Here is an 11,950-nt window from a genome sequence, read left to right on the forward strand (position 1 = left end):
TTAGTCCTCAGTCTAGTGAGGAAGTAACTCTGATCCCCAGTTGATGCAGTAGAGACCCAGAGAAGAGGAAGCAGGTGCTAAGGAGGCCAGCCCCTGCTCACGTGGGTCCACAGTGGTCCAGGACCTGCCTGCCCCCTGCCCAGGAACCCCTGAAGCCTGGGCTGTGCCCTGTCCATTCCAGCCTTCCCCTGCTTGGCCCAGCCCTGACCCGAGGCTCACCCACTGCCCGGTTCCTGCACCTGGTCCATGGGGCAGCCAGGGCTGGGTCTTCAGTATCGGCATTCCTCTGAGATGAATACCTTTGGCCTCAGGAATGCTGGGAACTGAGCCAGGAGGTCAAGGGTCCATGACCTTATCCTACTCCCCTGAGACGCTCTTAAAGCCTCACAGCACCTGGGCGAGGCAGGCATGACCCAGCCACAGAGGGAAACTGAGGGCCACTGACTTCATCCAGAAAAGGAAACCAGAGGCCTCCTTGGTTATCCTCAGTAAGGTTCAGGACAGCAGAAGATGAAAAATGAAATCAAAGCAAGCAATGGACTGGGAATTCCACTTCTGGGTATATACCCCCAAAGAAATGCCTAGATATGTTCATCAGAAAATGTATACTAGAATGTTCAGCTTTTCCTATGGGAGCCACCGGGTTGCGAGGCGCGTGGTCTTCTCCTCTCCCCGCCATGGCGTGTGCTTGTCCACTGATATCAGTGTACTCCAAAAAGGGGAGCCATCTGACAAAAATGTCACTTTGCCTGCTGTGTTCAAGACTCCCATTCAACCAGATATTGTAAACTTTGTTCACGCCAACTTGTGCAAAAACAACAGACAACTCTATGCTACTAGTGAATTAACAGGTCATCAAACCAGTGCCGAGTCTTGGGGTACTGGCAGAGCTGTGGCTCAAATTCCCAGGGTTCGAGGTGGCAGGACTCACCGTTCTGGCCAGGATGGTTTTGGAAACATGTGTCTTGGAGGCTGCCAAGACCAACCAAGACCTGGCGACGTTGGCACCACAGAGTGAATACAATGCAGAAGTGATATGCCATCCCCTCTGCACTGGCTGCCTCGGCCTTACCAGCGCTGGTCATGTCTAGAGGTCATCATATAGAGGAAGTTCTGAACTTCCTTTGGTAGCTGAAGATAAAATTGAAGGCTATGAGAAGACCAAGGAGGCTGTTTTGCTTCTGAAGAAACTTAAGGCCTGGAATGATGTGAAAAAGGTCTATGCCTCTCAGCCAATGAGAGCTGGCAAAAGCAAAATGAGAAACCGTTGCCGTATCCAGAGCAGGAGACACTGCATCATCTGTAATGAGGACAGTGGTATCATCAAGGCCTTCAGAAACATCCCTGGAATTACTCTACTTAATATAAGCAAACTGAACGTTTTGAAACTTGCCCCTGGTGCGTATGTGGGACGTTCCTGAATTTGGACTGAAAGTGCTTTCCGCAACTTAGATGAGCTGTATGGCACCTGGCGTAAAGCTGCCTCCCTCCAGACTAACTATTGATATAACCTCCCCATGCACAAGATGCTCAGTACAGACCTTAGCAGAATTTTGAAAAGCCCAGAGATTCAAAGAGCCCTCTGAGCACCATGCAAGAAGATTCATCTCAGAGTCCTGAGGAAGAATCCACTGAAAAACCTGAGAATCATGTTGAAGCTAAACCCATATGCAAAGACCATGAGCCGGAGCACCGTTCTTCTCCAGGCCAAGAACCACAAAATCCAGATGGATAGGGCTGCAGCAGCACTAGAAGACAAATCAGATGAGAAGGATGTTCCAGGCAAGAAGCCTGTGGAGGGAAAGAAGGCTGTTGGCATTAAGAAGCAGAAGAAGCGTTTGGTGGAAAAAAGGCGGCAGTGACCAAGAAACCAACAGCTGAAAAGAAGCCCGCAGAAAAGAAACCCCACCACAGAAGAAAAGAGGGCTGCTGCATAAACTTAAATGTGTTTATTTCGTAAAGGTCAAATCACTTTGGACAGCTAATTTTGAATAAAGACCTGATGAAAGAGACAGTGGAAAAAAAAAATGTTCGGATTGCCCTGGTGGCGCAGTGGTTAAGAATCTGCCTGCCAATGCAGGGGACATGGGTTCAATCCCTGGTCCGGGATGATCCCACATGCCACGGAGCAACTAAGCCCGTGCGCCACAACTACTGAGCCTGAGCTCTAGAGCCCACGAGCCACAACTACTGAAGCCCTCACGCCTAAAGCCCATGCTCTGCAATAAGAGAAGCCACCACAATGAGAAGTTCGCACATCGCAACTAGAGAAAGCCCAGGTGCAGCAAGGAAGACCCAATGCAGGCAAAAATAAATAAAATAATAACTTTTAAAATGTTCATAGCACTATTTATAATAGTCTCATACTAAATGAAGTAAGTCACAAAGAGAAAGACAAATATATGATATCACTTATATGCGGAATCTAAAACAATGATACAGATGAACTTATTTACAAAACGGAAACAGACTCACAGCCTTAGAGCAGGGATCCCCAACCCCCGGGCCATGGACTGGTACCAGTCCGTGGCCTGTTAGGAACCAGGCCTCACAGCAGGAGGTGAGCGGCAGGTGAGCAAGCGAAGCTTCATCTGTATTTACAGCCGCTCCCCATCGCTCACATTACTGCCTGAACTCTGCCTCCTGGCAGATCAGCGGCGGCATTAGATTCTCAAAGGAGCGTGAACCTTACTGTGAACTGTGCATGTGAGGGATCTAGGCTGCGTGCTCCTTATGAGAATCTAATGCCTGATGATCTGAGGTGGAGCTGAGGCGCTGATGCTAGCGCTGGGGAGTGGCTGCAAATACAGAGTATCATTAGCAGAGAGGTTTGACTGCACAGAGTCCATAATAAATCAATTGCTTGCAGACTCATATCAAAACCCTATCAGTGAGTGGCAAGTGACAATTAAGCTGCATCTGGTGGCAGGCATTATAGTGGCAAGTGAGTTGATGTACTTCAATTGTACAGCTGCATCTGGTGGCAGGCTTTAAGTCAGAATCTGACACGTTTTAGTCTGCGCGTGGCCCGCCCATTATTTTATCTACTTCCATCCACGCCTCTTTCCCACACTGTGCACTTGTCTCAGCCACAGTTTTGCTAAGCCCACAAGCTAACCCTAGCCAGGATGAGTAAAAAAACAAACGTCACCGGAGAGCTTCTTTGAAAAGGGGGAAAGACCCAGTGGTGAGACAGCAGAAGACTCTAAGACTGCCCACAAAAAGAAAGCTGCATTTAAAAGAAAATACCAAGAGTCCTACTTAAATTACGGGTTCATTGCAACAGGGGATTCACATTCTCCAAGCCCGCTTTATATAATATGTGGCCACCAGCTACCCAACGAAGCCATGAAACCTTCAAAACTGCTTCGCCACATGGAGACCAAGCACCTGCATTGAAAGACAAGCCTTTGGAGTTTTTCAAAGGAAAAAAACCATGAACACGAAGAACGGAAGCAATTACTGAAGGCCAGCACTTCATCAAATGTGTCTGCACTGAGAGCATCATTCTTAGTGGCTAACCGCATGGCTAAAGCTAAGAAGCCCTTTACTGCTGGTGAAGAGTTGATCCTGCCTGTGCTGAGGACATTTGTCGTGAACTTTTAGGAGAGGGTGCAGTTCAAAAGGCGGCACGTGTTCCTCTTTCGGCTAGCACCACAACTAGACGAATTGATGAAATAGCAGAGGATATTGAGGCACAATTGTTAGAGAGGATTAATGAGTCACCATGGTACGCAATCCAGGTTGACGAGCCTACCGATGTTGACAACCAGGCAACAATGCCTGCCTTGCGATATATTTCTGTGCGATATATTTTTCAGGAGGATGTGCATGAGGATATGTTATGTGCACTTTTGTTGCCAACCAGCACCACAGCTGCGGAACTATTCAAGTCTTTGAACGATTACATATCAGGAAAACTGAATTGGTCGTTTTGTGTCGGTATATGCGTGGACAGAGCGGCTGCCACAGCTGGATGGCTTTCTGGTTTCACCACTCGGGTCGCTTCTGAGGTCGCTTCTGAATGTGAGTCTACGCACTGTGTCATCCATAGGGAAATGCTGGCTAGCCGAAAAATGTCACCTGAACTTAACGTTTTGCAGGATGTGATTAAAATTATCAACCACATTAAAGTACATGCCCTTAACTCACGTCTGTTCGTGCAGCTCTGTGAGGAGATGGACATAGAGCACACACATCTTCTCATACCCAGAAGTGAGATGGCTTTCTAAAGGTAAATCACCGGCCAGAGTTTTTGAGCTACGAGAGCCACTCCAGAGGTTTCTTTTAGAAAAACAGTCACCGCTGGCAGCACATTTCAGTGACACAGAACGGGTCGCAAAACTTGCTTACTTGTGTGACACATTCAACCTGCTCAGTGAACTCAATCTGTCACTTCAGGGGAGAACGACAGCTGTGTTCAAATCGGCAGATAAAGTGGCTGCATTCAAAGCCAAACTGGAATTATGGGGATGACGAGCGAACATTGGGATTTTTGACATGTTTCAAACATTAGCAGAGATTTTGAAAGAGACTGATCCAGGGCCTTCTTTCTCCCAGTTGGTGCATGATCACCTATCTCAGCTTCCAAAAGAGTTTGAGCGGGCTTCCCTGGTGGCGCAGTGGTTGAGAGTCTGCCTGCTGATGCAGGGGACGTGGGTTCGTGCCCCGGTCCGGGAAGATCCCACATGCCGCGGAGTGGCTAGGCCCGTGAGCCATGGCCGCTGAGCCTGCGCGTCTGGAGCCTGTGCTCCACGATGGGAGAGGCCACAACAGTGAGAGGCCCGCGTACCGCAAAAAAAAAAAAAAAAAAAGAGTTTGAGCATTACTTCCCAACCACAAAAGACCCCCGAACTGGGAAGGAATGGATCTGCGACCCATTTGTGAATAAGCCAGGTGAATCGATTTTGTGCTGGAAGAGGATCAACTGCTTGAGATCGTAAATGACGGTGGCCTTAAAAGTATATTTGAGACAACTTCAAATCTCCATACGTTCTGGATGAAAGTCAAGGTGGAATATCCTGAGATTGCCACAAAAGCACTGAAAAGCCTGCTTCCACTTGCAACATTCTGTCTTTGTGAAGCTGGGTTTTCTGCGGTGACAGCAACCAAAACGAGATCACGGAGTAGATGGACATAAGCAACACACTTCGGGTGTCACTGTCCCCCGTCACCCCCAGATGGGACCATCTAGTTGCACGAAAACACGCTCAGGGCTCCCACTGTTTCTGCATTATGGTGAGTTGTGTAATTATTTCATTATATATTACAATGTAATAACAATAGAAATAAAGTGCACAATAAATGTAATGCGCTGAAACATCCCAAAACCATCCCCTCCCCCTGATTTGTGGAAAAATTGTCTTCCACGAAACTGGTCCCTGGTGCCAAAAAGGTTGGGGACTGCTGACTTAGAGAACAAACTTATGGTTACCAAAAGGGAAAGTTCGGGGGGGGAAGGATAAATTGGGAGTTTGGGATTGACATGTACACGCTGCTATATTTAAAATAGAGAACCAACAAGGACCTACTGTAGAGCACAGGGAACTCTGCTCAGTGCTCTGTAGTAACCTATATGGGAAAAGAATTTGAGAAAGAATAGATACATGAATACGTATAACTGAATCACTTTGCTGTACACCTCAAACTAACACAACATGGTTAATTAACTTACTCCGATATAAAATAAAAATTTTGTAAAAAGCTGTATATTAGAATGTTCATAGCAGCACTATTTATAATAGTCTCAAACTAGAAACTATGCAAAAGGCCAGCAACAGTAGAATAAATAAGTACATTGAACTACAGCTAACAAAATAATATGGATGATCTCACAAACGAAATGTATAAAACAAGACTCCATCCCATAAGATTCCATAGATATAAACCTACAGTTTTAGTGGTGTTAGAAGTCAGCAAGGTGGTTTCCCTTGGGGGGATGGGGTCAGGCAGTGACCGAAAGGGGACAGAAAGGGAGCTTCTGGGGTAGCAGTCATGTACCATTTCTTGATCAAGCTACAGTCTGCATGGGTGTTCTCAGTTTGTGAAAATTCTTCAAGTTGGGCGTTTATCATCTGTACACTTTTCTGTACAAATATTATGCTCTTGAACTTTATGTTGGAATCTTATGGTATGCCCTCTTCTGTGTCTGGCCTCTTTTGTGCAACATTTTGTTTTTGACATTCGTCCATGCTGTGACATGTAACAAGATTTCTTCTTTTTCATTGCTGTGTAGTATTCTATTACCTGAATGGCCCGCAATGTGTTCATCCATTCCACTGTTGATGGAAGTTGAGCTGTTTCCAGTCTGGAAGCTATTACAAATAGTGCTGCTTTGAACATTTTTTTTGCACCTGAGTTTTGATGGACGTATGTATGTATTTCTACTGGTGATATACCTAGGGGTGGGACTGCTAGGTCATAGGATATACACATCTTCAGCTTTGTTAGACCCTGACAGTTTTCCAAAATGGTTCACAATTGCACACTTCCATCAGCTGTATATGACAGCTTCACACCATCATCAGCACCAGCATGGTTGCGCTTTGTCTTTTAGCCATTACGGCAGGTGTGAAATAATTTGCATTTCCCTGTTGTCTAGTGAAGCTGAGCACCTGTCTTAGTTTGGGTTCCCTAGGAGCTGACCCTGAAACAAGGATTTGAGAGCAAGTAGTTTCATTGGCAGGTTGTTCACCTCCTAGGGCTGCCGTAATGAAATACCATAGACTGGGTGTCAAAACAACAGATATTTATTCTCTCACAGTTCTGGAGTCTGGAAGTCCAAGACCAAGGTGCCAGCAGGGTTTGTTTCTGGCAAGGTCTCTCTTCCTGCCTTGCAGATGGTTATCTTCTCACCGCATCCTCACATGGCCTCGTGTGGAGAGGGGGAGAGATCTCTGGTGTTTCTTCCTCTTCCTATAAGGACACCAAGTCTATCACATTAGGGTCTCAAGCTTATGATCTCATTTAACCTTAATCTTCTCCCTAAAGGCCTGATCTCCAAATATAGTCACATGGGAGGTTAGGGGGACACAATTCAGTCCATCACAGCAGGCAATCCTAGAAAAACTCATAAGGGAGTGAAGAAGCAACAGAGGGGCAGGGAGGAGGCTCCTGAAGTGTGTGTCCACAAGCAGGTTACCACCTCGGGCATCTGGAGTTTAATCCCACAGGGAGACTCTGGAAAATCGCATAAACCACACCCCCGAGAATTATCCCACTTAGGGGACCAGGGAGCTGGGTTTTTATACACCGACGCCTGTCAGTCATTGGTTGAGGGCTATGTCAAGGCATGAGAGGGTGTCAGCTCCCTGGCATCTCCCAGGCTCACAGAAGCCCCGAGGCTCAGAGCTGTGGGCGCACACACTACAGCACGTCTATGCATGCTAGTCACGGTCGAATTCTCACTTGTGTGAAGTGGTTACTCTTTTGAAGCTGGATTTTGAAGGATGTGTATTGATTGACCAGGGAGGAGAGGGCATTCCAGCAGAAGGGACAGCGTAGACAAAAGCCTAGAGAGAGGGATCGTATTGTCCAGCTTGAGCTATATAGGGAAGGGGAGGGGGATGAGACTGAGGCGGGGTCAGCAGAGACTCTACCATGAAGGTCGAATGAGAAGATGCGCCATCCATATGTGTATCTGCTCGGACACTGAAGCTAGGCTGCGTCCCTAAGATCATCTCAAAATGCTGTTTTCCAGGCCCCCCCAGTCCTCTGACGATGCACCACAAGCACCCCCAAACCCCAGGATGCCTCTCATAGCCAGAGACACAGATGCAACTCCCAGCAGAGAGGCTGCAAGGCAGGGCCAGAGCAAAGACGAAGGGGCCAGCAGAGACCTAGACCACAGAGTGGGAATCAGGAGAGTCAAGAGCTGACCCCAAGGTTGACCTTAACAAAGGACCTTGAGCTAAGTACAGGGTCCTGAAACACTGAGAAGGACCCACTTAATACCTAACGTTATGCTACCTGAATTCAGACTGTGCTGCTCCTCTAAGGTCTTCTCACGGGTCAGAAAAGCTGTGTGTGTTTGCACTGTCTGTAGAGCCTGCATAAGGAAGGCAGAGGGTCAGGGAGAGGCTGGGCCCAGGGGTGTGGGCTTGGATGAGCACCCCCCAACCACTGTTTTGGCCTGAGGGGGACTGGGAAGTGGGAATCTAAGACAGGTCTGGGCAGGGTTTGACTGCTCTGCAGTCAAAGTCTGCTTTGCTCTGCAAAGCTATCAGTTTGGAGTTCAGCCATATCCAATTCTGTATCCAAATAACAAGCATCTTCTCTACAAAGGTGTAACCCTGACAGGGATCAGGCCTCGTGAACATCTGTTTGTCAGTCCAGCCTTTCTTTGGCAAGTTGCATCTCCCCCACTAATTCTGTTCTGTCTGTGTGGCTCAAGTTGGGCAGCCTTCCCACACCCAGGCAGGGGGACTCGTGAACCATGCCTGGCCAGCCAGAGCCCCCGCCCCCAGACACCATGACTGGATAAACACATGACCCAAGCCAGGCCAATAGGAGTCTTCCCTGAGACTTTTGTTAGAGCTTTCTGGAAACTCTCTCATCGTCTGAGATCCTGAGCTGTAAAGAAGAGATTATAGCAGCTGGTGGACAACTTGCACCATGGAGAAAATCTGCCCAGGAAAAAAAAAAAAAAAGGCAGGCAGGCCTAGCTGGGAGATGGAGAGAGAGACAGTCTTCATGGTGTCAGTTAAACACCTGGATGCAGCATGTCTGAAGTTCCTAGACTCCTCATTTGCATGAGCCAACACATTTCCTGCTGTGCTTATGTTTCATCAGGGTTTCTGCTGCTTGCAGTCTAAAACGTTCTGATTAAAATACTAGGTGAGAACACAACCAAGCCCCTTCTGCACCTTCATACCTCAGAGATATACAGAGATGTGCAGGGAGTTTCTTTAAAGGGCCTTTGTGGGCTTCCCTGGTGGTGCAGTGGTTGAGAGTCCGCCTGCCGATGCAGGGGACGCGGGTTCGTGCTCCGGTCTGGGAAGATCCCACATGCCGCGGAGCGGCTGGGCCCGTGAGCCATGGCCGCTGAGCCTGCGCGTCCGGAGCCTGTGCTCTGCAACGGGAGAGGCCACAACAGTGAGAGGCCCGCGTACCGCAAAAAAAAAAAAAAAAAAAAAAAAAAAAGGGCCTTTGCAATTGGAATGTTGCAATGAGGCAAAGATCCCTGTCCTGCTGCTCTTCTTTCCCAAGTGACAATTGACTAACTCATAGAGGAGTAAACACTGCCAGCAGTTTACATTCAAGAGTTCAGAATGCTACTCCCACTGGAAGGGCCGAGTCCTGGCAAGCTGCCCTCCACCTGACTTCCTACAGTGTTCTGGAAGGTGCATCTTTCTGACCAACAGTCAGAATTAATTACTTTTTCATTTGCTGAAATGTGGGGGTCAGAGCTATATAGATTTAGGAGAAAGGAAAGAAAATATTGCATTTTTGCAACTCCAGCTTGAATGGGCAATATTGCACATTGCTGGACTTGATTTGTTTGTTAATTCAATGAAGCTCAATAATCCACCCAAATTTATTTAATCATAGGGGTTTAGCTAAATAAATTATAATGCATGGATTTAAAAAGAAGTAAGGCAATTCTAAAATATACCATCATAAAAATATGTCTAATGTATGAAGTGTTGAATGCACTTTGCACAATCGCACCTCAGTAAAGTGGTTTTTTTAAAAAGCAATTTGCAGAGTAATATGTATAGCATATACCCATTAATAAAAAAATACCTGGCACTCCTATCTCTTGCAGAAGGCTTGTCATTTATACAATTAGATGAGGGGTGGGAAGGGAAGGAAAAAATAAGCTATTTGCAATTAAAGGTAACTCAGTTTCTTTGGAGGATTCAGTCCATGTAAACTTCAGTTCCCTATCAGAGCTATTTCCCCTTCACAAGGGGTCCCCCCTCCCAAGATGGGGGTCTAAGAACTAGAAACTTGGGTGTACTCAAGGCATCAGGGAAGGGCCCCTCCTTGGCCTCATGTTTCTCTTGTCAGAATGTCTTCTCCTGTTGGTTATGAGCCTTGGTTTCCATCCCAGCTGCCATAACCTGTGCAGCAGGCAGAGCCCAGGGCTGGTTTTGACTTGGTAAAGACTGTGGAAACTCCAGAAGGGGGTGGCTGATCAGAATCCCTGCAGTCTGGCTGGGACTTCCAGGACATTGTGACCCTGTCCAGGGTCCTGACTGGCAAGTGACCCACCAGAACCCTCAGTGACCTTCTGTGGGCTTCTGTGTCCTCCCATTGTTGGGGTACTGGGAAACTGAGATATCCCTTCCTCATCACACAGAAGACAAGCGTGACTAGGGGCACTATCCCTGGTCTTCTCTCTACCTGCACTCTTAGTAATGGGTTGAATGCTGACCCCCCAAAAGACATGTCCACATCCTAACCCCCAGAACTTGCAAATGTGACATATATATATATATATATATATATATATATATATATATATATATATATATATATATATATCTGCAAAAGGGGCTTTGCAGATATAATTAAGTTGAGGGTCTCAAGATGAGATCATCCTGAATTATCTAGGTGGGCCCTAAACCCAGTGACAAGTGCCCTTTAAAGAGAAAGTCAGAGCGAGGTCTGACTCAGAAGAGATGATTCAGAAACGGAGGAGAAGGACATGTGAAGACAGAGGCAAAGACTGGTGGAGTGATGGGGTCACAAGAAATGCCAACAACCACCAGAAGCCAGAAGAGGCAAGGGACAGACTGTCCCCTAGAGCCTTCAGAGGGAGCACAGCCCTGCCAATACCATGATTTCAGACTTTTGGCCTCCCGAACTGTGAAAGAATAAATTTCCGTTGTTTTAAACCACTTGTTATGGCAGCCCAAGAAACCAATACACATTTCCTGCTGCCCTTTCTATTCTACTGTGGGCGTGGACCAAACTTCCCTCCAGATAGCATCTACAGAGTTCTAGAGTTCTAGAAGTGGACAGAAGTCCCCCTCTGGGGTTCTACCTCTTTTTTTTTTTTTTTTTTTTTGTGGTACGCGGGCCTCTCACTGTTGTGGCCTCTCCCGTTGTGGAGCACAGGCTTCGGACATGCAGGCTCAGCGGCCATGGCTCACGGGCCCAGCCACTCCGCGGCATGTGGGATCTTCCCGGACCGGGGCACGAACCCGTGTCCCCTGCATCGGCAGGCGGACTCCCAACCACTGCGCCACCAGGGAAGCCCTGGGGTTCTATCTTTTCCACAGCCTCTCCCAGGCTGGGGCTCAGAGGGAAGGGTGGGGCAGAGGATCCCCCAGGCAGCCTCTTCGTGGCACTCTTTCCTCCTCCAAATCTGTTTTTCCAACTCTCTAGTGGCTCCTCTGAGAAATGGAAGCGCTGCCCACATCCTCCCAAGGTGGGCAGGCGTTTCCCCTGCATTGTACCCTAAATTCTTTCTACCTGTGCCTTAGAGTATAAAACTCCATGTTCAGTCCTCTAAGTTTGCTCTTGACAAAGTTCTGGGAGCAGGGAACTCTGCTTTCTCTCTCTTATAGTAGGTGGTGCTGATTCTCTACCCATCTTCTGTTTCCCTGCTCCTCCTCTTAAAAACACCCTGGTTTTCATTTCTGGAGTCTGTCTTACCCTCACGCCACCCACATGCTTCTGGGGAAACTGACCTCAACCTCAGTTCCAGGGGCAGCTCTAACTGGTGTCATGCAATCCCATCCCACTTGGTCCAGAAACTCAGGCCTAAATGCCAGTGCAGGGTGCACTTCTGGCAACAGGAACAGGCATGTGACCTTAGCCGAGATGAAAGTGCTGGGAGCTTCTGTAAAAGGTGTTTCCTTGCTCTTAAGAAGGAACCACCAGAAGGGATGTGCTCTCCTTTCCCTTAAGTGTCCTGGTGGTGAATGTGTGGGCCAGACATCTGGCAACTCTGAAGGAAGCTAACCCATGGATGAAGCCATCAGACAGAGGAGGGCATAGT

At 47.6% G+C, this 11,950-nt stretch overlaps 1 pseudogene across 1 annotated transcript; it reads left to right on the plus strand.

The window, feature by feature from the left end:
- Positions 1 to 677: 677 nt before the first annotated feature.
- Positions 678 to 1,937, plus strand: LOC308613219 (large ribosomal subunit protein uL4-like; annotated as a pseudogene). The gene has a single exon. The product of its transcript is annotated as a large ribosomal subunit protein uL4-like (transcript).
- Positions 1,938 to 11,950: the final 10,013 nt, after the last annotated feature.

Source organism: Mesoplodon bidens, assembly GCF_964165515.1.
Source record: "Mesoplodon bidens genome assembly, chromosome: 2".
NCBI lineage: Eukaryota > Metazoa > Chordata > Mammalia > Artiodactyla > Ziphiidae > Mesoplodon > Mesoplodon bidens.